Source organism: Falco peregrinus, chromosome 2 (genome assembly GCF_023634155.1).
Source record: "Falco peregrinus isolate bFalPer1 chromosome 2, bFalPer1.pri, whole genome shotgun sequence".
Lineage (NCBI taxonomy): Eukaryota > Metazoa > Chordata > Aves > Falconiformes > Falconidae > Falco > Falco peregrinus.
This window is the reverse complement of record NC_073722.1, coordinates 4,139,266-4,160,877: the sequence shown is the minus strand read 5'-3', so window position 1 is coordinate 4,160,877 and position 21,612 is coordinate 4,139,266. Positions and strand designations below refer to the sequence as shown.

Here is a 21,612-nt window from a genome sequence, read left to right as displayed (position 1 = left end):
ACACTTAAAGGCTTACAGCAAATCCCCTTTCCCTGGCAGAACAACACCTGGACAGAATGAGAAAATAAAGGTCTTTTTCTTGGACAAAGTAGCAACTGCTTTACTGTTTATGCTATATCAGACCTTTACAATCCAAGGGAATTCAGTATGCTGGGAGAATCCACGGGTAGCCTGCTAATCCAAATCCACATCATCTTTGTATCCCCAAATCGGTGCTCAAGAGTTCTGGCAAGAAACAGGCCTTTTCTTAAGGCTCGTCCTTCATCTCTGCTTGCTCAGTTTTTAAGTCCCAACGGGAAAACTGTAGAGACACTGGGAGAAAGACGGTAACTATAAACCAATGGCTTTAAACTTAAGTGAGGTTCACCTTTGTTTTAAGAAAGCATACACCAAGAACTGTCCAGTTTTTACCTGCAGTTCAGTGTGTGCTGAAGTGTTTTAGGACTAACTGAGTTCGTCTTCATTACTGCTGCTTTCCAGACTGCAGTCTCAGATTTGTATGAATTTCTTATAAAATATTTCTAACCTTTAATTACAGGACACTTAATGGTAGGATGCACTTGTGCTGGCTCTTGTCTCATTCAAGCCAGCTGTTCAAATTGTTAATCTGTGGGCTCTAGTCTGTTTTCTACAGTTGATTTCTGTCCTGTTACTCCTTTTATCTTTTTCAGCTATGCCCTGCTTACCTTCTCAGCTCCCATGGCCTTCTGCCTCCCTCCTCCCCAGAACAACCTGCTGGGAGCTACGTGCATAACATACATGCACTTAACAACACTTTCATTGTCTTTCAGTCAAATTGCAAAGGTCATTTTCTTGGCTTATTGTCCCAGTCCTGTCACTCCTCTTTTTTTGCACAATGCCATTGGCTCTCTTTTCTTCACTGTGTGAAATACAAATTACTTCTCTTCCCTTTACTTTTCAAGCCCTATGTCTCTACACCACCGGGAAGTAGTCCCTCATTGCCATTAGATAAATAATGGCAGTCTTTTAACGCATTCTTGTACATTCACTTTCATACTTTCACCCATGCTGCTGATTATGTATAGCAGGAAATCTGTGTAAATACCCCTAAGCCTGTCTTCCTCTGCTTTTCCACGTGTCTCATCTCAGCCTCAAGGTTTGTCAGAGTCCAAGCATAGCTACATAACTGTTTTGCTAAATATACTTTTTCATATGAACTAGTATCACATCTTCTTTCTGCTCATCTTCTTTCTATAAACCTAGTAGTAAATAATAGGCACTTTAAATTCAAAACAGCCTCTTTGTTTTATGTCTGTACAATACAAGCTACAATGAGGGTAGGTTTAGGTATAGTTTCAAGAGCAGTATTAATACTAAAAACAAAGTAAACCAGATTGTCTTGTTTATAAGTCTGTAACAAACTTCCAGGAAGTAGCTCCAATGGAGGATGTTCGATTTGCCATACCAAAGTTGCTTTAATCTGTTGATTGCAGGAATAAATTTGCTATAGGGACTAAGAGGGAAAGAGGGGGACAGGGACTGTGCCTTTTGTGGTGACTGATACTGGCTTAGTAGTACCAGACTGCACCCTGAGGGGCTGTAGTCACCCTATTTGTCTCAGTAAGATCCATGCTGAGGATGGTGTGATGGGGGCACGGTGGTGTGTTTTACAGGTCCCTTACCAGCATCACAATCAAATTCACCACAATGCTGACAGGACAAACATCTGCCCACATCTGTTCAGAATTTTGGTTTTAGAATGGGGCTACATGTGGTTCTACACAGTTCTGTTGAATGGAGAGCTAATATGAAAGGGCTTCCCCACCCCCCACCCCTGATTCTGTTCCTTCTGGAAAATCTGTTATTTTATCATCTCATGTAGGTAAAGTCAATATTCTGTTTTAAGGTATACCTTCTAAACAGCAGTTGGAAGTGATGAGACTGGAGCAGAATTTAGGCTAATAATAAAGCCATGCAATTTAAGATTCTTAGAGACTGAAGACATTCCTGAGAGGTGGACAGAAAGCTAGAGAAATAGTGTGATTTACACACTTTCAATATTTAGCAGCTACAATATCACATTTTCATTCATGACCATAAAGTGCCTGGTTTATTCAGGAAAAATGGTTCTTGTCGAACAACTTAGATACTGTTCTCTGGCAAGATTACAAGTATATTTGACAAAGATGACTCTATTGACATAACACACTAGACTTTATGTAGGGCATTTGTTTTATTCTGTATGGCAGCCTGTGTAAAATTGATATGTGAGAAGCAAACAAATTAAACCTGTTTTTCTATATTGTTGTTTGCTATGTCACAGCTGCCCACAATAAGCCTGCCTCCTTTCCATGTTTTCTGTGACTTTATTACCTCATAATGTCTCTAGTTTAAAGAGGTCTAGTCTTTGCATAATCTCTAATATCTTGAAGTATTCAGAACAGCAAATAATGGGTACAGGAACCAAAGCAGTTTGTCACTGATCTTATCCTTTCCTAGTTACACCCCAAAACTGTTAAGGTAGACAGGTCTTCTTAGTTTTATAAAATAAGTATTATCAGATTCCTACTTGAATCATACATTTGTATATGAATAAAACACATGAATCAGTGATGCAACCATGGAATAAAGCTCATGAACTGCATATTTCAAATGAGCCCAGTGCAGGACATGACTCAATCCAGTTCACAGTGGATCTATTACCTTTACAAATATCCAGCTATTATTTGCACGCTGTTGGACTAGTCGCAAGGGAGTCTATGGATTGAATAGTAAAGGGGCAAAAACTACTCTCGCAGTCCTCAGTAGGACTGGAGCCCGGTAGTGTGAACACACGTGCCAATGGAGAGCAGAGGGCTGCAGGTCCCTCTGGGATGGCAATCGGTCCCTGATGCCATTCACTGATGTTAAGTTACACAAAGTTTAATCTCAGTGATTTCAGTACAATTTTCAGTGCAAATCTCAGTAGATTTCTTACTAATTTCTCCATGCAGGCAATGAAACATAAAACTTTTTTTTTTTTTTTCTAGCGCTCAGGAACAGAGAGCACTGATTATAAAATGTCTCTTTAATTGTCTAGTAGTTTGGCTAATTAAGGTGACAGGCCATGAAGTTTTAGAACATTTGTGCTTTTAAAAGGTGGATTATACACCCAGTAAACACTGCTAGATATTTGACTCTTTAGTATTCAGAAAGACTTGATTCCCAAGCTGCAAAACCTATTAATCATCGGGATGTTAAGTATTGATTCTAGCAGGTACATAGTAAAAAGGCCTTTGACTTAAGTCATTCAAATAATGCACACACCGTATGAATAAACCATACACAGGCAAACCCTGTCGGACCACAGCTAAGGAAGGCTCCCTCCTTTAAGTGAAAAACTCCCAAAGGCTATACATTTATGTCTTTTTAGCCATGAATGTGTAGAGAGCTGGGGCTCTGAATATTTGTGTAGTGTATGCAGGAAAGAGAAAAATTGTTTTGTATTAAATCAGTTCAATTGTCAGCAGTCAAAACATTTCATTTTCTTCAAAAATATATTTTGATTGAGACAATGCTGAGACAGGCATATCTGACTATTAAACTAAGAATTGTGTAATTTGCTATGAGAGAGACAAAATTAAATACATTTTTTAGAGGCTTGTAATCATCTGATATGTTCTAAAGTAACAAAGTGCAACCTGTATTGTGCTTAAGAAAGTTTCTTGGGATTATGAACATGGCTGTAACCAGCGACTAGTGTTATCAACAGAGATGTTAAGTGAAGGATTTACTTTGATAGACTTGGAAAACAAACTCTTTTAGTATTTCAGCCCATAAATCCTGAAGAGAAAGATGCTATTCTTTTAGGTCACTGACAAACTAAAGAGAATCTTTGTTTGCAGAGCTCCACAGAGTTAATACTGTACTGGTTAATGATTTCACCATGGTAATTACTTTCTAGGGTCTGTCAATCAGGCAATTTTAATGTATTCAGCATGGGATGGATTATTTTTGTGCAATACTGCTATTTTACCTGGTTTCATGCTCTTTGTCTATCTGTCTGTCCATAACAAGTGTTGAATCTATGGACCAATTTCTGCCAAGTTTCAGAAGATTGTTTTTAAATATCAAAACCAGTTGGAATCATGCAAGTTTTGTTTACTTTGACAGGTGGGTAGAGAGAAACTTACATGAGGGCTCCCATGGTAATAAGGTTTTGGAAGAAGGTCAGCTGTTACCATTTCCTTAAGGTATGCTAGATGACTAGTTGGTATATGGCAAACTCAGAAATTGTACATCATGTGCTACCTCTTGGCAAGCTCGCAGGTAGGGGATGAGGTGGACTAAAGAGTACGTGCAAGTGATAGTTGTGTATTTTTAAAGGTACACATCCACCATTAACTTAATTTTCTCCTGCCCTGCACTAAATTAGCAGTTCATGAGCTTTATACCATCGTTGGATTACTGATTCATACATGCTTTGTTCAAGCAGGCATCTAATAATACCTCTTTTATGAAACAGAGAGAAGGCAGGTCTAACCTTATAGTTTTGGGGTGTAAGTAGAAAGGGACAGATCCCTGGCAAACTGCTTTGGTTTCCATGCATATTATTTTGCTTCATGAATATCACAAGACATTAGAGATTATGCAAAGATTGGACTTTTTTAAACATGAGTTCATTGAGTATGCTTGCCAGTGTTTGTAAAGGACTCTGGCACCCAGTTGGAGTGCTGACATTGGTTTCAATTAGTGTGTGATGAGTCCCTTTGTCGTTGAAAGCATCGTGTTTAATAGTATAAATAGACAGAGCAACTGGCTAATAAAATGTAAAGTGAAATGAAATCGGTTTTAATATGTTTATAGGAGCTGGGTCATGACTTTTTTCAGCACAACAGTTGGAATCACAGCTTGGAGAAACTCGAGAACATCTGTTATTTCTGTTGAAAAATACAAGTACATTGAGTAGCTCGCACCTTTGAAATTCCTTTGTGGGGGTGGAAGACAACTCCTCTCCAACACAAAGCTGATTTACTCAGGATTTGGAGAACATTTGACTGGTTCATCCTTTAGGTCTGTCATAATTCAGACACAAATGTTCTTTGGAGGGAAGCTCTGAAAAAGTTTTTTCCTGTGTGACTAATCAGTGAGGTTAGTTGATTCCAGAAGGAAAGGCTAAAATGTCTTACAAATTTGCAATACATAGTAGTTAATTTTGCATATAAGCTTGTTTAGTTTGTAAAATACATGAAGTTGCTGTCTTTAAAAAAAGCCAGAAGTCTAGTTAAAACTGAACTGCAATCCAAGACTAAATTTCTTTTGTACATCTTAAATGCAACTTTCTTATATTGTTTGTAATAGATTTTTGGAAATCTGTGTTCTTCTGTAACAAGTCCTAGGGGTAAGGAAAAAAATCAGCAGGAGCTGAATCATCAACACACCTATCATGTGCACATACGTGTTACACCTCGTGGCTTATACATCACAACACATAATTGAAAAATGTTCTCCTCTTTATGCTTGAAATTCTTTGTGGGTACCGAGTCTTTTTTTTTGACCTATAAATATGAAACCTTTGTGTCAGCACACACCAAGGACTTAATGTTTTACAAACACACTCACATCCTCCATCAGCCTCCTAACTAGCATTGGCTAAGAGGCTTGTTTCTGGGCTCGTGAAAAGGGTCTGAGTAACAGCTGGTTGAGAAAGAAGATTTCTGGACAGGCCGATGTGCCTGAAATACCAAGGAGAGCACATGACCTCTCATAGCAGACATACTAGTCTTTGGAGCAGACGGTGTCTAGTAAGTAAGGATGGGGGCAGAGAGAAGGCAGCAGTAATGTGGAAAGTGGTGTGGTAGTAGTGATAAGAGCATGGAGCATAGAAGAAATATCTGCAGGTGTGAGAGAAGGTGAGGGTAGGAAATAGAAAACTGTAATAGGCTGTAGACTGGAAGCAAATAATGAGTAGAAGTGGGAAGGGGAGGCTTTACGAAAGACAGTTCTGTGCCCTATTCCCATTTTCATATCTAGACTGCGTGTCCGTTTAGGCGACGTCTCCCATGACATACAGATTTTCCTGCAAGTAGCGTATAATGTAACAGTTTTGGCAGATGGGAAGCTGCAGTCCTCCTTGGGAAAGTTAATCCATTGAATGGAATGTGGTAGTTGAACAATAACTCCCCAGAAACAATTCACACAGGAAAAGTTTAGTTATAGATTAACCCCAAATAAGGGGGTTTGATTGGTTAGGCAAACCTAACGTCAATTCAGTTTAACTCAGAATAATGTATTTTGTTCTACTTTTTCTAACAGGATAGAAACATTTCAGGAAAATTGTGATCTGGACACTTAATTTTCCAGGGAAAAAAACCCCAAACATTTTGTAAAGCTTTCCTGGCTTCCTCTAAATCAAACAAAATTTAATTTAGATTAGGTTTAGTACAAATGAAGAAATGACAGATAGCTTAGGGTTTTCTTATTTTTTCATGTTTGTTTTTTTGCTTTTCTACCTCCTGTTTCTTAGTGTAGCTTTGTGAATTTTCCTTGTGATTTTAATTTCTTCTGGATGTGCAACATCAGTATTTATCCTGGTTTTCCCTCTCATGGAACAATCCATGTTTCTCATGTCTTCCTCATGCTTTTTCCTTACCTCTCTTCCTGTACCTCCCTGTGAGACCTTGTCAGTCTCCCTGATTTCTATACATATATATTTATATCTATACATTTCTATACATATATTCTTCTCTGAATTCATCTTTCTCTTTCCTCTTCACCAAATTCACCAAAACCACTATCTTACATGCTTTTCTAAAGTTATTTTAAGCTGTAATTCTGATCTGCCATTAACTTCTCATTCTTTCCCTCAGAGTCACATACTGAGTTATGTTTTCTTTCACATTATTAGGAAGCAGGCCCTTCGGTTTCCTTCCCTCTTCGCTCCACTCAGAGCCATGATTTTATTTTTCTAGATCAAGAAAATCCTTTTCTTTTTCCCCTCAGTTATTTTTCTTCCAGCTTCACCTTTGCCTCTAGGAGGAAGAATAAGATAGTGGATTTTGCCCCTTGGATAGCATTCCTCTCGACATGAGGAAGGTTATTTCTGTTCTTGATGGTGTTTAGTCATTAACAAAGAGAGTTTGCTTTGCAAATATTTGTCAATAGTTTAGTTAAATAGTAACAAAAAGCAAACTGTTTGATTGCAAATCCAAAATTCCTTCTCCTGTAGTGGTTCAAGTGGTTTAGGTCATACATAAAAGGGAATTTCAGGTTACAGAGCAAAATACTTGAGGGCTTTTTAGCATGAAAGTGTCCATATACTGCAGGAACAATTACCAAAAGTATTCCTATTTCAAATTACATGTAACAACTAGAAAATAAAAGTTACAAGTTACCTTATTGATACTTTAAAATATATTAAAACTAACTGAAAGAATACACACATTAAACTTTAGACAATACAAAGGTTATTTTTCCCTCGAGAAAAAGAAATCATGGCCAGAGTACAAGAGTAGAGATAATTAGAGATTTGTTTCTTCTCTACCTCCCAAGGTAAGGCTTAATCCTACAGTAATCTCTTTATTGAGAGCCAAATGTTAATCAAGGAGCCTGCTGCACAGATTTCAAACTAGCATTTAGCCCATGTTTTCAGTATCTGGGAAGGAGCTGTCCTATGAATTTATAGTCTGCGTTGTTTTAAAGAGGTATTTTGATACAATTTTTATTTTATCCTGCAATGTAATGCATTGACATGGCTTCATGATACGTTTGCTAGCTTATATTGTGATATAGAGAGAGACTTTGCATTCATGACCAGTAAACCTTCAGAGCCCTTCTGTCTTTTAGTACAGAAAAGGGGTTTGTATTGGGCACAAAATAAACAGCACGCTCGCTCTGTGAATGTGCATAAACCAATTATCCTGGAACAGTTTTGCCTTTGAGCATTTCAGCATCATGATGCCCCATTGTCGAGTGTGCTTTAAGGATAAATGCCCAATGAACTTGGGGTTCATTCGAGTGGGGTAGATGTTAAGCGAATTGGCCTTCTGTCTTTTTTATTTCCAAACTGTGGCTTGTAGCCTTTTAAACTGGTTGGGTCTTGTAATTCCCAGGCTAGATGGGAAAGAGAAAAGTAGCAAAATGAGAAGAGTACCGGCTGAGGTTATTGGTTTTTTTTAGAAAAAAGGCCTAAAGGTTAGATCCACAAATGGGTTTAAGTGGTATTTATGTATGTGAGTTTAAAATTTACACCGTGCTGCCATTTTGCATTGAAGGATCTGTAATCCACAGGTGCCTGCTCCTCTGATAATAAGGTTCCCACATAGCACATGCCATGCCCAGGGGTGTCTGACTCTTGGTGGTACTGGAGAGCTCTGGGCCTCTGTCATCTACGTAGGTTCCACTGAGGTTCACAGGTGAGGTACCTCCTTCATATTTGGAAATTAATCCAGCTGTCATTCTGGACTTAAGGAGCACAGGCTACATGCAAAACACAGCTATCTCAGGAACAAGCAGTGGTGCTTTTTAGGAGAGGAAATACGGAGACGGGATTCTCTATTGGCCTGGGAGAAGAGTCATAATATTTAATAAAACAGCCTGCGGGTGCCTGATTCATACTCAACTGTGTAAATTGGATACCAGTCCAGAAGGAGAAGTGGGTGGTCTACAGATGAGCGTCTCTGGAAGGGATGGATATTCAGTGGGTGTGGGTATCCAGGTGACTCTATGTGATGGTGACCCATCCCTATACTCTGGCCTGAAGGGTTGGGTAGAAAAAATGTTTTGCAGTTTGGTGGGTTGACACGCTATGCTTGTTTGTGTTTAAAAATGAAGTTCAGATAGAAAGTTTTATTTATTATCTTAGGCTGGTAGAAAGGCAAGAGTGGCCTCTACCCTCCCCTTGTTTATCCAAGGATTTAAAGGTTAGAGCATTCATGTGGACAGTCAGTACACAAAGTCCATTTCATTTACTGCTTGCAGGAATTTGAAAGGCAATGCCCTAATTGCCAGGTTTTAAAGTGTTCTAGTAGTCTGGTTAGGAATTCCCTTTACTGAAGTTTTGCATGGAATAATTAAATATGCTTTGGATCGAGAAGAATGAGTGTCACTTGCTGGTGGGAGCACTCCCAAAGAAAAGGGAAGGTGGGGGTTTCTGGCTCTTAGAAATAATTACTGTAGGATAGTTGCCAAAGGAGGGACTGAAAGCCATGTGTCCTCCCTTGTGCAGATCTAACCACCAGGCTGTAGAGGTTGCTGTCTTTACACACAAAAATTAAAAACTGGGCCATTCAGTTGGGTACTTTCACACTGAATTGAGGAGCACAGCAGCTCCTCACTGCTGCTCCTGAACCTGATGAAGCGCACTGGCTAGAGTCATTTGTGTTCAGTTTTGCTGCATTAAAGGCAAAAATCTCCATGTTTTGTGGGGGAGGGAGGTGGTTTTGTTTGTTTGTAGAAAGCGCTAGTTTGGTAACTCAGCAGTTTCTACAAGAACATACCCATTCACCAAAAACTCTGGTTGTAAATGGCATTCCTAGTCAAAAGTGAGTACAAGTGTGTGAGCATACCTAAGCAACTGGGACACTCGTTTGAAATCTAAGGGACAGAGGTCAAAATCAGTTTGAATAGGCTCTTTGATCTTAGCTGAACACCCAAAACTGTTTACTCATTCTGTTCCTGTAAGTTTTTTAAGCCTATGAGTCCACCTCAAAGCAAAACAAAATTCTGAAACTGCTGCAAGTCTTTGTCACTGCAGAAAGCAGTCCGCTTCCTGCCCTGAGCCAAATAAAAAGCAGCTCAAAAGCTCCTGGATGTCGTCTTTATGCTACAGGCGTTGAAGTCTGCCCTCTTTTCACCATAGGGATGGGAAGTTATTGTGGGATTGAAGTGCAAAGGTATAACCCTGAATTAGCAGGAAGGAGGCTTAATGGTGCCTGAGTACCTAATTAACCCTCAGATGTGCCTGGGGCTGTGAGGAACCTGTGGCTGCAGCTGGGGAGGTGGCAGGCAAGACCTACAAGAGGAGGAAAACTTCCTGTGGTGATAGAGCTTGGCTACATGAAAATCACGAGATTCATGTGAACTACTGGAGAAATGCAGCTGGGAGCAGAGACGTAGGTTTATGGTCTGTGCTTTGCATGAGAGAAGGCTGGGAATTAAATGGAAGCTTTGCAGAGCACTGTGCTGTTAGAGGGGCAGATCTATTTGCTCTTCAAGGGATGCAAGAGTTGAGAAGGCTGTGCTCCCCAGGAGGAGAAGTGCTGCAGCAAGGCCTTGCTCAGCACCCTGAAGGTAGCTCCGTGTTTTGTTTTGGGTTTGTTTTTTTTTTTGATGTGTGGCGCTTGTGCTTAAATCCTGACTGGGGCTCCAGTTTGCACAGTTCAGCAGGATTTGTATGGCAGCACTGGTGTGGAAAGTTGTTGTTTGCAGACAGAGATTAGATTGAACAAAGGGAAATGTTGAGTGGTTCCTTGGAAAGCGACTGATACCTTTGATAACTTGCCCCACAAATTAACCTTTTCCCTCCCTGGAAAAAGCTGTAGCAGGGTCTGGGCAGGCCCATGGCAGGGCAGCGGGTGCTGTGTAGATTTGCTAATCATGTTTCTGAGACACTGCTTTTTGCAGTTGTTTCCTGGCTTTCATAAACAATGTCCTAGCTGCCCCCTTGATGTGAATGTCTGGTGACACCCAGGTGTATCGAATGAGTGCTTATGGGTTTCTTTCTAATGCCTGAGACGGGGCTTTTGGAACTTTGCTTTTGAGAAGAGGTACAGGTGGCATAGCTTGACAGACTGGTTATTACCACTGGGAGGTTTTGACTGCAGGACTTGTTTGCTCCCTAGGCCTACCTGAACCCGGAATTTGTGACTTAAAAGGGCTGGTGGGATATCCCCCTATATACAGTCAACGCAAGCAAGGAAGCTTTTTTTTCCTGCATAGTTCTAACTAGCTTCAGCCCTCAAGAAGAGACATGAGTGACGCAAGATTTTCTCCCTTAATTAGTTGTATCTATAATGGTATTGTGAGGAAATCTATAGGTTCTTGTATCTATTGTTACAAAAAGGCCTATAGAGTTTACTGCTGGTGACACAGAGCATGTCTTGCATCATATTGGTGTGGTGTAAGAGCTGAATCTTGTCGCAACACAGGACAGGCCTAAATTCAGGAAATCTTTCTAGGTAATACCATCCTGAACTTGCACACTACCTGGCAGAGCTTTACTAGATTGTTCTGTTTCCATTTAGAAGTTACTTTGCTTAAAGGGGAAATGTTTAATTGATTTAGGGAAGATCTAGCCCAATCTTGTCTTAAGCAATTGTCTGTCTTGCAAAACCAAAATTGTCTATCTGTAGCTATGATACATATTTTGTCTCACTGTATAAAGGTTCTCAGCTGCTTTTCCTCTGCTAACTTTATAAATGGGAGTTTTCTCTCTTTATTCACCCTCAACACTTTTAAGTGGCATATATTAGAAACTGTGTTTGGCCTCTATCACAAAACAGGGCTGAACAAAGAAGCGGTGCTATTTATCTTCTAACTCTTCAGAGCTTTCATCTTCTACTGTGGCAGTGTATAATGTTGAAATGTTAGGTTCCGCTAATAGGCAAAACCGAGGTATTCTAATAAGAAATACTAAAACTGGCTCATTACAGCTATTCCTGTTAAACGTTAACTTTCAATTTAAATTACATGCTGGAAATTGTATTAGAAACACTTTTATGATTAAGAAGTTGTTTAAAAAGTCACTAAAATCCTCCTTAGGCATACTTATGTCATCTTATACTTTTATCTGTGTGTCTTAAATCTCACAATGCATCTCTCCATAATTCCCACTGGTATGCTGAAAGGTAGTATTAAGAAGATCATTAAGAGCATAGTCTCTTTATGTTCCCATAAGCTTGCCATTAATTTGCATTTAGCTGTCTAAACTACAGCAGAGTTAATATTTACAGCAAGATAATACATTACTAATAGAAATGTGAAGCACGCTTATTCCTCCTGGTTATTAGTACTACTGTCTGGGCACAGATGTGTTTTCATAGGATTTATTTGCTTGCTAGATACGTGCTAATGACAAGTGCACCCAGAATCTTGCTGGACATGCTCAAATTCCTAAGAGCATTCTGCCCTAAAAACTTGATTGTGTACCAAGCTGTGAGGCCCCTCTGTGTTTCCAAATGCCCCTGTAGAGTGGTGTTGGGAACATTGGCAAGCAGGCTTTACTCTAGATAAACATAATATACAGACTGTAGAGCAACAATTTTGGCTGAGCTCATTGTGTATGTACAGCTCCATTTTGGGAGAAATGCATGTTCGGGTCTAGCAGTGGGTGATGAGGTTACAACCCATACACAGTCAAGAAGTGATTTGTGTTTGTCAGAGCAATTGAATTAGGCTTTCTGCACATTCAGGCATGCATTGCTATGTCTAATGATCAAAAACTGGAAGCGTAGATTTGGATGAAATTGCAGGACTGTGTAAGCTGGTACTCCAGGCATGAATCTACTCTGCCTGTACTAGCAGGCTGCTGCTTTTATTTGCTGTTAGGGAAAGGAACAATGCTATAATCTTTCCAGATGTGATGAAATGAGGATTTTTGCATGTATTTGCTACTTGTCTGAAGAAATGTGTTAGCTTCCATCAGATGGAGATGTAGTAAATTTCATTGGCTCAGCTTGTTTCTCACTGCCGGCAGCCTTCCATGCCTTACAGGTCTGTTTTTACTGAGACCATTTCTAATGGAATTGGAAGCAGTTTTAAACAACTGTTTGTTTAAAAGCTGTCAAAGAGCTGAGGAGAATGAATGTTTCCTTTAACTAGCCCCAGGCAGCCCATCTGATCATGGGCTGTGCTCCTGGTAAGAATAGGGACCCAACTTAAAAGCAGAGAAAGTTGAGGCAAGTGGTGTTACTTAGCACAGCATCTAGTTTATTGTGCGCGGGTTGGAGCCTCAGTGAGCTTTTGCAATAATATTAAATGTGGCTTTTTTTTCATCAGGCCTGCAGGGAAACTATTACAGAAGGTTTTAATCTTTTTTTTTTTGACTGAAAGTCCTTCAGGACCAGGCACTAACGTTTTGTATGCTGTCATAGCCTGTCTCACAGGCTGCTCCATTTGTGCCTAGGATCACTAAGTAGTTGTATAATGAAAGGAAAAACAAATGGCGAATGACTCTCAATTGCTTTTGCTTGTGCTAACTGCGCTAAGGCATTTGTTTAAAGGAAAGCTTTTAGCATAAATAGCTATGCGTACAGAAGCCAATTAAAGTTTTGAGAGGTCTACCTAAAATTTCTATTTGCTTCAGCAACAGCTGTAAGAATGAAATAAACAGAATAGTCTGACAGGAACCATATGCCCTTTCTCATGTTAGAGCAATAACAATCAACTTGTCGTACATTATTGCACTAGTGTTAAAATGTTTGTAAACTATGTAATAAGGACGTTTAGCAGTTAGTCTCTCAGACGCTAAAGAACTCAAGCTGCATTTAATTGAAAACTTAATCTTTGAAAACTGTCAGCTCAGGTCAACAGAAGAGAAGTTGTAATGTAAGAGAGGTAAGTATAATGTTAATCAGTAGTCTGTTGTAACTTTCTCTGAGGTATGTAACCACTTGGTTTGGTTTATGAATACACATAAACTGTGTCTGGAAATAACCCCCTAAATGTCTCTCATTTAAGTGGAGAGGAAACTTCCTTGTGGGGAAACTGTCCAGAAGTGTTGTTCATCACTTTACTACCATTTGATCATGGTTTTGCAGAAACATATTTTTACATTTTGCTTGTTTAAAAATCGTATTCTTATCAAGGATATTAGCATAGATAGCAACAGAAAACATGTGAATGACTTCCTATGTGATTTAACCCCAGTTGGCAACTAAGCCCCACGCAGCCACTCACTCCCCACGGTGGGATGGGGGAGAAAATTGGAAGGGTAAAAGTGAGAAAACTTGTGAGTTGAGATAAAGACATTTTAATAGGTAAAGCAAAAGCCACACAAGCAAAGCAAGCGATTGACTCACCACTGCTTCCTATGGGCAGGCGGGTGCTCAGCCATCCCCAGGGCAGCCAGGCTCCCTCACACGTTAATGGTGACTTGGGAAGGCAAACACCATCACTCTAAACATCCCCCCCCCTTCCTTCTTCTTCCCCCAGGTGTATCTGCTGAGCATCGGCTGCCCCTTGGGCCAGCTGTGTCCAGCTGTGCCCCCCCAGCTCCTTGTGCCCCCCCCCCTGCTCGCTGGTGGGGGGTGAGGGGCAGAAACGGCCTCGGCTCGGGGTAAGCGCTGATCAGCGATAAGGGGAACATCCCTGTGTTACCAGCTCTGTTTCCAGCACAAACCTAACCCAGAGCCCCATACTAGCTACTGTGAAGAACATTAACTCTGTCCCAGCCAAAGCCAGCACAGTGGTTTGTTTAAAAGAACAAGCTTTACTTAAAAAGAGGTAAATCTGGCAAGTCAGGGCTAGTTTATGGTACAGTAAGTGATCCTAGCCTTCTTGAAAGTGAATACCTAGAGATAATAGCAGCATAAACGTAAACTACAGGTAAAATAGGCTTAAGAATACTACCACAACCCTTTACAACAAGCACCTTTTTGGTGTTGAGCTCCTGCGAAATCTGACTTTTAAGAAATTCAAACAATGGGAAGCATTGCCATATACGTAAGCCCCTGCCTCAGGTTGAAGACTCGTTATGCAATCTGAGTTTTACCTTGGAATACTTATGGGATGTCTGCAAAGGAACAGAGTTCTACTACAGCTTTCCAAAACTGAGAGAGAAAATAGAATAGAGGCTTAAGGGGAGATTGTTTAGTCCTGCTTCACTTGCATTTAGTTCTTCAGGCTTATGTTTCCCATTTCTTCTAGTGATCTAGTTATGCCTGACATCATAGCATGAGGAAGGTTTATATAATTCTCGGAGCTTGTTCCTAAGTAATCTTTTAGAGACATGGATTTTTTTTAATTGATTTTTTTCCACAGTCCTGTTAGGATAATAAAATGAAGGCAGCTATTCTTTACCTTAAGGCATATCAACCTAGTGACATTTACCTTCAGATTAGGAATATAAAGCAGCAGGAGACTGATTAAAGCAAGATCTTGTTTCCTTGCGAATGTTACCACTGTCACATCCTACTAAGTTCTGGCTTGTGTTTTTATTGACCTTGGGTGCCTCAGCGGTACATCAGTCAGGAAGAAAGATGGCTGTTATTATTATTATTATTTGAATCAATACCTACAGAGAGCATCTGGGACAAATTATGATGTATTCTAAAGGGACAATCGAGACTAGCTGGAATAGAATAGGTATTGGTGGGGCAGGGAGGGGTGGGGATACAAGAATAGCAAGAGGTAGAAATATCACTTCCTGGAAAGGAAGGAAGCACAAAGTTCTTAGCCTTCTATATGTAGCTGTGGTGTTGCTGCTGCAATAACAGATCCTGAAGTTGAGATTCCCTCCCCCCACCCCATGGATGTCTTGTTAGATATCATCTTGATAGAGGAGAGGGTTACAGCTGAAGTTGATAAAAGGTGTCATTCAGTTCAGAATTGCTTATTTTGGCACAAAATAAAATAAAAAAAGCTAATGCAATTTTAAACAATATTTTTGGATTTAAAGATTGGGGATGTGTAGCCCTGACTGTGATTATAGGGCTTGAGATTTATAGCTTGCTTGTTATTTACTCTCTAGGATGCTAATGGGATCCCAGAACTATGTATTATTGGAATTTATGGGCAAATGGCAATGTAGCAACATGCTGAGTTGTTGGAAATTTCCATATTTGCTGTGTTTTGATGAAAGACTCTGTTTGGAAATGCGTTTCCTAATTTGGTTTGGCTTCCTTGCTGCTAGCAGACTCCTTGTAAGGTTATGTAAAATAATTTTGTAGTTCCTGCAAGAAAATGCGGAATGGCAAGATATGTGAGAATGTAAGAAATTAGTCTTTTTAATCTTCTTTATGTGAGACTAAATATAGGCAGCTTGAGGGGGAAATGAGGTGTCCATGAAGGTGTGTCCACCAGAAATTCTAGAAATTTGTTTGTGCCACACGTCCTTTTGACACTTGGGAGCACTAAGGCAATATATCTTCCTATCCTGTTCTTGGGATTTGTGCACAACAGAGTTCTGATTAATTAATAGGCATTGGGGTACCTAACTGACTTGACAGTACTTGTTCAGGGATGAGAAGGAAAGATATAAGGAGCAAAACACGTACATCTTTACCTTACCTGGAATCCTAGAAAAATCTGGCGTCAATAGGTGATTGAAAAGCTAGACCATTCCATGCCTGTTAATAAAAACATTACTGCTGCTGTGTAATTTTCAACTATTCACTCTTGCAGGATGAGGGAATTACAGCAGGGTCACTATTTCGATCCAAGACTCTGCTGGTTTATACCCCCGGTAACTTAATTTGGTAGGGTTTAATAGTGATTTCTGTGCTGCTTAAGTTACAGATACTTGCTATCCTTGTGTTGGTTTGGTTTTTATTCATTACTGGATTGTACTCCTGGCATGTTCTTACTTTTTCCTGATATATAATGGATCTCTATTGAATTATTGAGCAAAACTTTTAAATAAAACATCAAAGAATTCTCTTCTACTATCAATTCTCCTATAGTCGCAAGATGTATCAACCCTTAGGACCACTTTCCTCATCAGAATACTGACACTGCTAGACTTATTCCTAAATATGCTGTGCACTACGATGTTCATTCAATATAGCCTTTTTTTGTTTGAAAGGGAAATGATTTGCTTTATAAATACGCAAAACTAGATTGCGTCTTGTACAAAAATCTTACACAGTATCTGTTTTGTTCTTTCTGGCCACCTTAGATGTGCAATAGCTTATTTCTGCTCTGAATCCCGTTTTATAGGTGAAGAAAACCAAAGTACTTACTTTTAAGAAGTAATTTAACTACATTTTCTGTAAGTCTGTTATCAGAGTTGAGAAAAAGACCAGAGCCTGACTTCCAGCCCTTGTTCATCTCCCTTGTTCTACATGGTATATACTGCTTTGCTTGGCCTAGAGAGCCACACTGAATCCTGACTATGTTATGAAACTCTGAACTGTGATTATTTGTCAGCAGTTGAGTTTGTGTGGAGATGAAAACTTAAGCTCAGGTCTTCTCATAGCCACTTGTGTAAGCTCTGCTTGTTAATGCTTTTTGGGTATTTGTCTGCTTATTTCAATGCATTAAAACTGACTTTATGGTTTTGATTACTGTTGTACAATAACTTGATGCTGCTTTTGAGGTTCTTGTCAGTTCTGTAGAACCAGTAAGTCTGTTTTTTACCTGGAGGGAAATTAGTGTTTAGTTTGCACGTAACAAAATGAAGAGGAGGAATAAAGCACTTCTCAGTTATTCCAGAACCCCAAGAAATAGTTTGTAGTGTAAGTATTATGCTGTAAGGATAGATGAGATGAGGCTACTGGGAACAACATTCCGTTTCTGAAAGTAGAGCATAAGCTCTGATTCACAGAAAATGAAATTTGGAACAGCTTATCATTATTATTATTTTTTTAATAAATGAAACACCAAAAGAATTGTGCATGTTTATATATAAATGTTTGATTTCTATAGGCAGTATTAAATATATATTTCTGTCATCTGGCTATTTTTCTAAAGGCTGGAATAGGCTTGCTAGGATATCTCAACTAGAAAGCCCTTCTATTATGTCTTGTTCTAGAATATATTTTACTGTCTTAAAAGGAAAAAGCAGGGTAATAGGTTGTACAAGCAGAAAAACTTATTTAGGTGCTGATTTAAAAAAAAAAAAGAAAGGGGGGGAAGGGACTGACTTTCACCATAAGCTAACACTGTTTCACTGGCAAGAGTCTTCTGTAGGCTTGGCCTGAGATGAGAAGGTGTTTTTTTGTAGCTAAACATGATTTCAGTAAGTGCTTGGACAAAATGACTAAAGAACAGTGTAGGTCTATTGAATGCAAAGACACCACCTCTAGAATCAGGAAGCCCGTGACATGCATTTAGGTGGAAGCTGGAGAAGATGTTGCAGAAATAGCACTGTCCGCTTGCCCTGTTCTTCTGCTCTTCCCTAGCATCTACTACCAGTCCCTGACAGAAATGGGATACTGGCTGAGCAGTGCTTTGGTGTATGGCTGTAACCTGGGCTCTTAATGTACCTTCTTGGATTTGGCGTGATCTGTGTGTGTCTGGGCAACAGAAGACTTTTCTTATTGTTTGGGGCTGTTGGTATGTTTTCAATTGAAACTCTTTGATCTCTTGTAAATAACCGATTCCCCACCCCCATTTAAAATCAAAGTAAAGCAAGGTAGTCAGAGACAATTCAAGATGTATTTAGATACAAACTGCCTTTTGAATCCTGCGACAGCCCACCTGCTCGACTGCTTCTCATATGAAATTCTAACAATGGGGTTTCTTTGCTTTATGATCTGAACTATTTTATTTTTTGCCTTCAGGGTCCTAGATATGTGCCTGTAAATTAGGTTTTTATCTATACCAGATGCTCCTGGCAATGAAGAGTCTCAAGTTTTCTGTATTAATTATCTAATACTTAAAAAGATCTTGGAAATGCTACATATATTATGTTTTAGTTTGCAGCATTTCTGTGAGGCACACTCTCAAAGAAAGCTGTTTGTCTCAGTTTCTCCAGCTGACTGTAGACCTTTCTTGCCTTTACTGCTGAAATATTAGTGGGCAGCTCTCGGTTTTCTATCAGCTACTGCTTCTTCCCTGAGCTGTTGGAAACTCCCAAATTATGCATCTGTAGCTCCTGTTTCATTTGCAAGAGTCATTCATTTCTGCCCTTAATTCCTATTCCAGCTGGCACTGGGGACTGTGGCAGTCCGAGGCTGTGCTGCAGTACCTGTTGGCACTGTAGATCCTTCGCCTGCAACCTGTGTATCTTCCTTCCAACACACTCCAACGACTTTTTGTCTGTTATTGGTTGTTACTTACTAGGCTCCAACAGCGTATTTTTCACTCCTGCTGCTCTCTGATACAGAAAGCTAAAGCACACAAAAGACAAAGGAACCAGGATTTTTGTTATCTTTTCACCATGAGAACTCACAAATTTCCCTGGCCCGCTTCTCCTGGTCTTGCACAAATAATGTAGCTCTGTAGCCAGCAGTGGGTCAGAAAATCCTGTTGCATTGGGAGTGCAGGGCTGTGATGCAGCACTATGGCTGTATGCTGATAAAAGCTGTTCCCTCCTCCGACTGGTTTCATTACAGCTGAGCTCCTCTACCCCATGAGGATTGCTGGCTCTGCAGTTTAGGCTATCCCAGATCAACTGGAGATAGAACCGTGTTTTCCTGTGCAAGTCTGAGAAGCCAGTTTATTTGCTATCTTTTGTGGAAAGTGGCCTGATGCCAAGAAAGGTAAATGTTCTGTGTGGTGGCTGTGGGATGATTCGAGCACCCAAATGTTTTCTGTGCCCTAGAAAATAATCAAAGAGATGTGACTGCTCTGTAATTCAGAGGGAGAAAGTGCCAAAGCTTATACTGACTCACCTTTTCTTCTGGTATACACTATGCCTTATTTAGGCACACTAGTTAGGAACTGAACTCCAGATCTTTAGCAAGATGTTCCAAAGCTATGTCCTTTCCCTTCCTTCTCATCAAGCCACCCCCCTTCCAGTCTTTCACAATTTGGACGTGATTGCGATTCAGAAATTTGAAAAAGGCTGCCTCACTCTTGCATTTGTGGAGATGTAAGTTTTTCAGGGAACTCGGCGATCAAACATTTCTGAAAGCAAACTGCCTGCAGAGGTGAGAGACAAAGGCTTTTCTGTCAGGGCTACGTGGAGGGATACCTGCATGTTCCCCATGATATCTAGCAGGGAGTAGAGGAAGGGCAATGCTTGTCAGCCCCCATCTTCTTCCATACGTGTGCTAGGGGCTGGGAAAGGTCCTTGTCCTCTCAGCATCATCAGAAGACAGAATGGGTGTGTGTGCCTCAAAGAACGTGAACATCATACCAGAATTCCAAATGATAGAAAATCATAAACTGAATGTGATTTAACGGTGGCATCATCATCAACAACAAAAAGCTACTCCCTTGTAGGGATTGTAACAAGAAGAATGTTTTGTTTGTAAGAGAGCGGACAGCGCCCATCTCTGTGACATTAACCACTATGTGCTATTGCTTAAGAAAGGGGAACGTAAGGGAAGAACAAGAACATGGCCTTAGGAAATACAATCTGTATTCCAGTGCTTCATTAGAACAAGTTGCTTAGGAATGCTGTGCTTTTTCTGTCAGCAGAGATTTTTAAAGAAAAGCTAAGTAACTGTTATTTGTCTGTTTGCTTTGTCTTGTATGAAAAAGATGGACAAAATGACTTCTAATGCTGCTTTCAGTTTAAATGGGAACTACATTTCATTGTAGTCCACCTTTGTGGGGAAACTTCTGAGGTTAAAAGTATTTCTGCACCCTGCTCTCCGCAGCGTTCCTGTGGTTGTGGTTCCTGTAACTGGACGTGTAGGTCAAACAGAGAAGTTCAGTTGCACTCCTTGAGGGACAGAATGCCTGTTTTCCCCTCTACCACAGCAGCAGCAAATTCTGCGATTGTTGTCCTGCAGAGAAGTGATTAGGTAAAGAGAAAGCATGATAATATGATGTAGCATAAAGGGTTTTCACATGAATACAGATGCATTACTCCCAACCACAGAACCTATATTTTATGAAAATCATCATGCACTTGGTGCCAGGAACACTTTCCTAATTTCATGCCATCTGTGTATCTGGCAGAATGTTACAGGAAACTCATTTGTGCATCCACTTGGGAGTGTATCCTTCCTATTTTAAAAAAAAAACCAAACCATTTTTAGATCATATCTTACAGTGGAAGATACTAGATTTCAAGCAAACTACTGTTGAGAGAATTCATTTTTCCCCATTTTATTTCTTGGGCTAGAGTTCTTGTTTTCTCAAAATGGTGAAATGCAGATACCAACACACCAATATACCAACAAGATGGTGCTATTCACAATATTTCCAACTTCAGGAGAGATTTTAACGAGTATTTTTTTGGTCCTACAAGTGTATGATGACATACCCATGACAATCATGATGGTAGTGGTGTGAAAGAAGAGAAATTTATTTTCCTCCACTGATCCTCTTATGGAATGATCGTGTGCACGCTGTATTGAACCCTGACAGTGGGAAGGTAGGATCACCACATGAGAGATCACCGCTGTTTCATCTGTTTAGAGATAACTGTATGTATAATAAGATAGGACCTTTTAGCATGGACAAGACCTCTACATAAGGTTATCAGAGGCATATACCAAAAGGAATAGTTTTGCAATAATGAATTAGTGTGGTGGTTTGGGCTGGGACAGAGTTAATTTTCTTCACAGTAGCTAGTATGGGGCTCTGGGTTCGGTTTGTGCTGGAAACAGAGCTGGTAACACAGGGATGTTCCTTATCGCTGATCAGCGCTTACCCCGAGCCGAGGCCGTTTCTGCCCCTCACCCCCCACCAGCGAGCAGGGGGGGGGGCACAAGGAGCTGGGGGGGCACAGCCGGCACAGCTGGACACAGCTGGCCCAAGGGGCAGCCGATGCTCAGCAGATACACCTGGGGGCAGGAGAAGGAAGGGGGGGACGTTCGCAGTGACGGCGTTTGTCCTCCCAAGTCACCGTTAGGTGTGACGGGGCCCGGCTGCCCTGGGGATGGCTGAGCCCCTGCC

General features: G+C 40.3%; 1 long non-coding RNA gene across 3 annotated transcripts in view; it reads left to right on the top strand.

Annotated features, from left to right (window-relative positions):
- The first annotated feature begins 9,840 nt into the window (after positions 1–9,840).
- The window catches only part of LOC114010317 (uncharacterized), a 64,262-nt gene continuing 52,490 nt past the window's right edge, over positions 9,841–21,612 (top strand). For all 3 annotated transcript variants that reach the window (XR_008745667.1, XR_008745669.1, XR_008745668.1), the window contains exon 1: positions 9,841–10,230. This is a non-coding gene — a long non-coding RNA (uncharacterized LOC114010317). The remainder of the gene's footprint in view (positions 10,231–21,612) is intronic.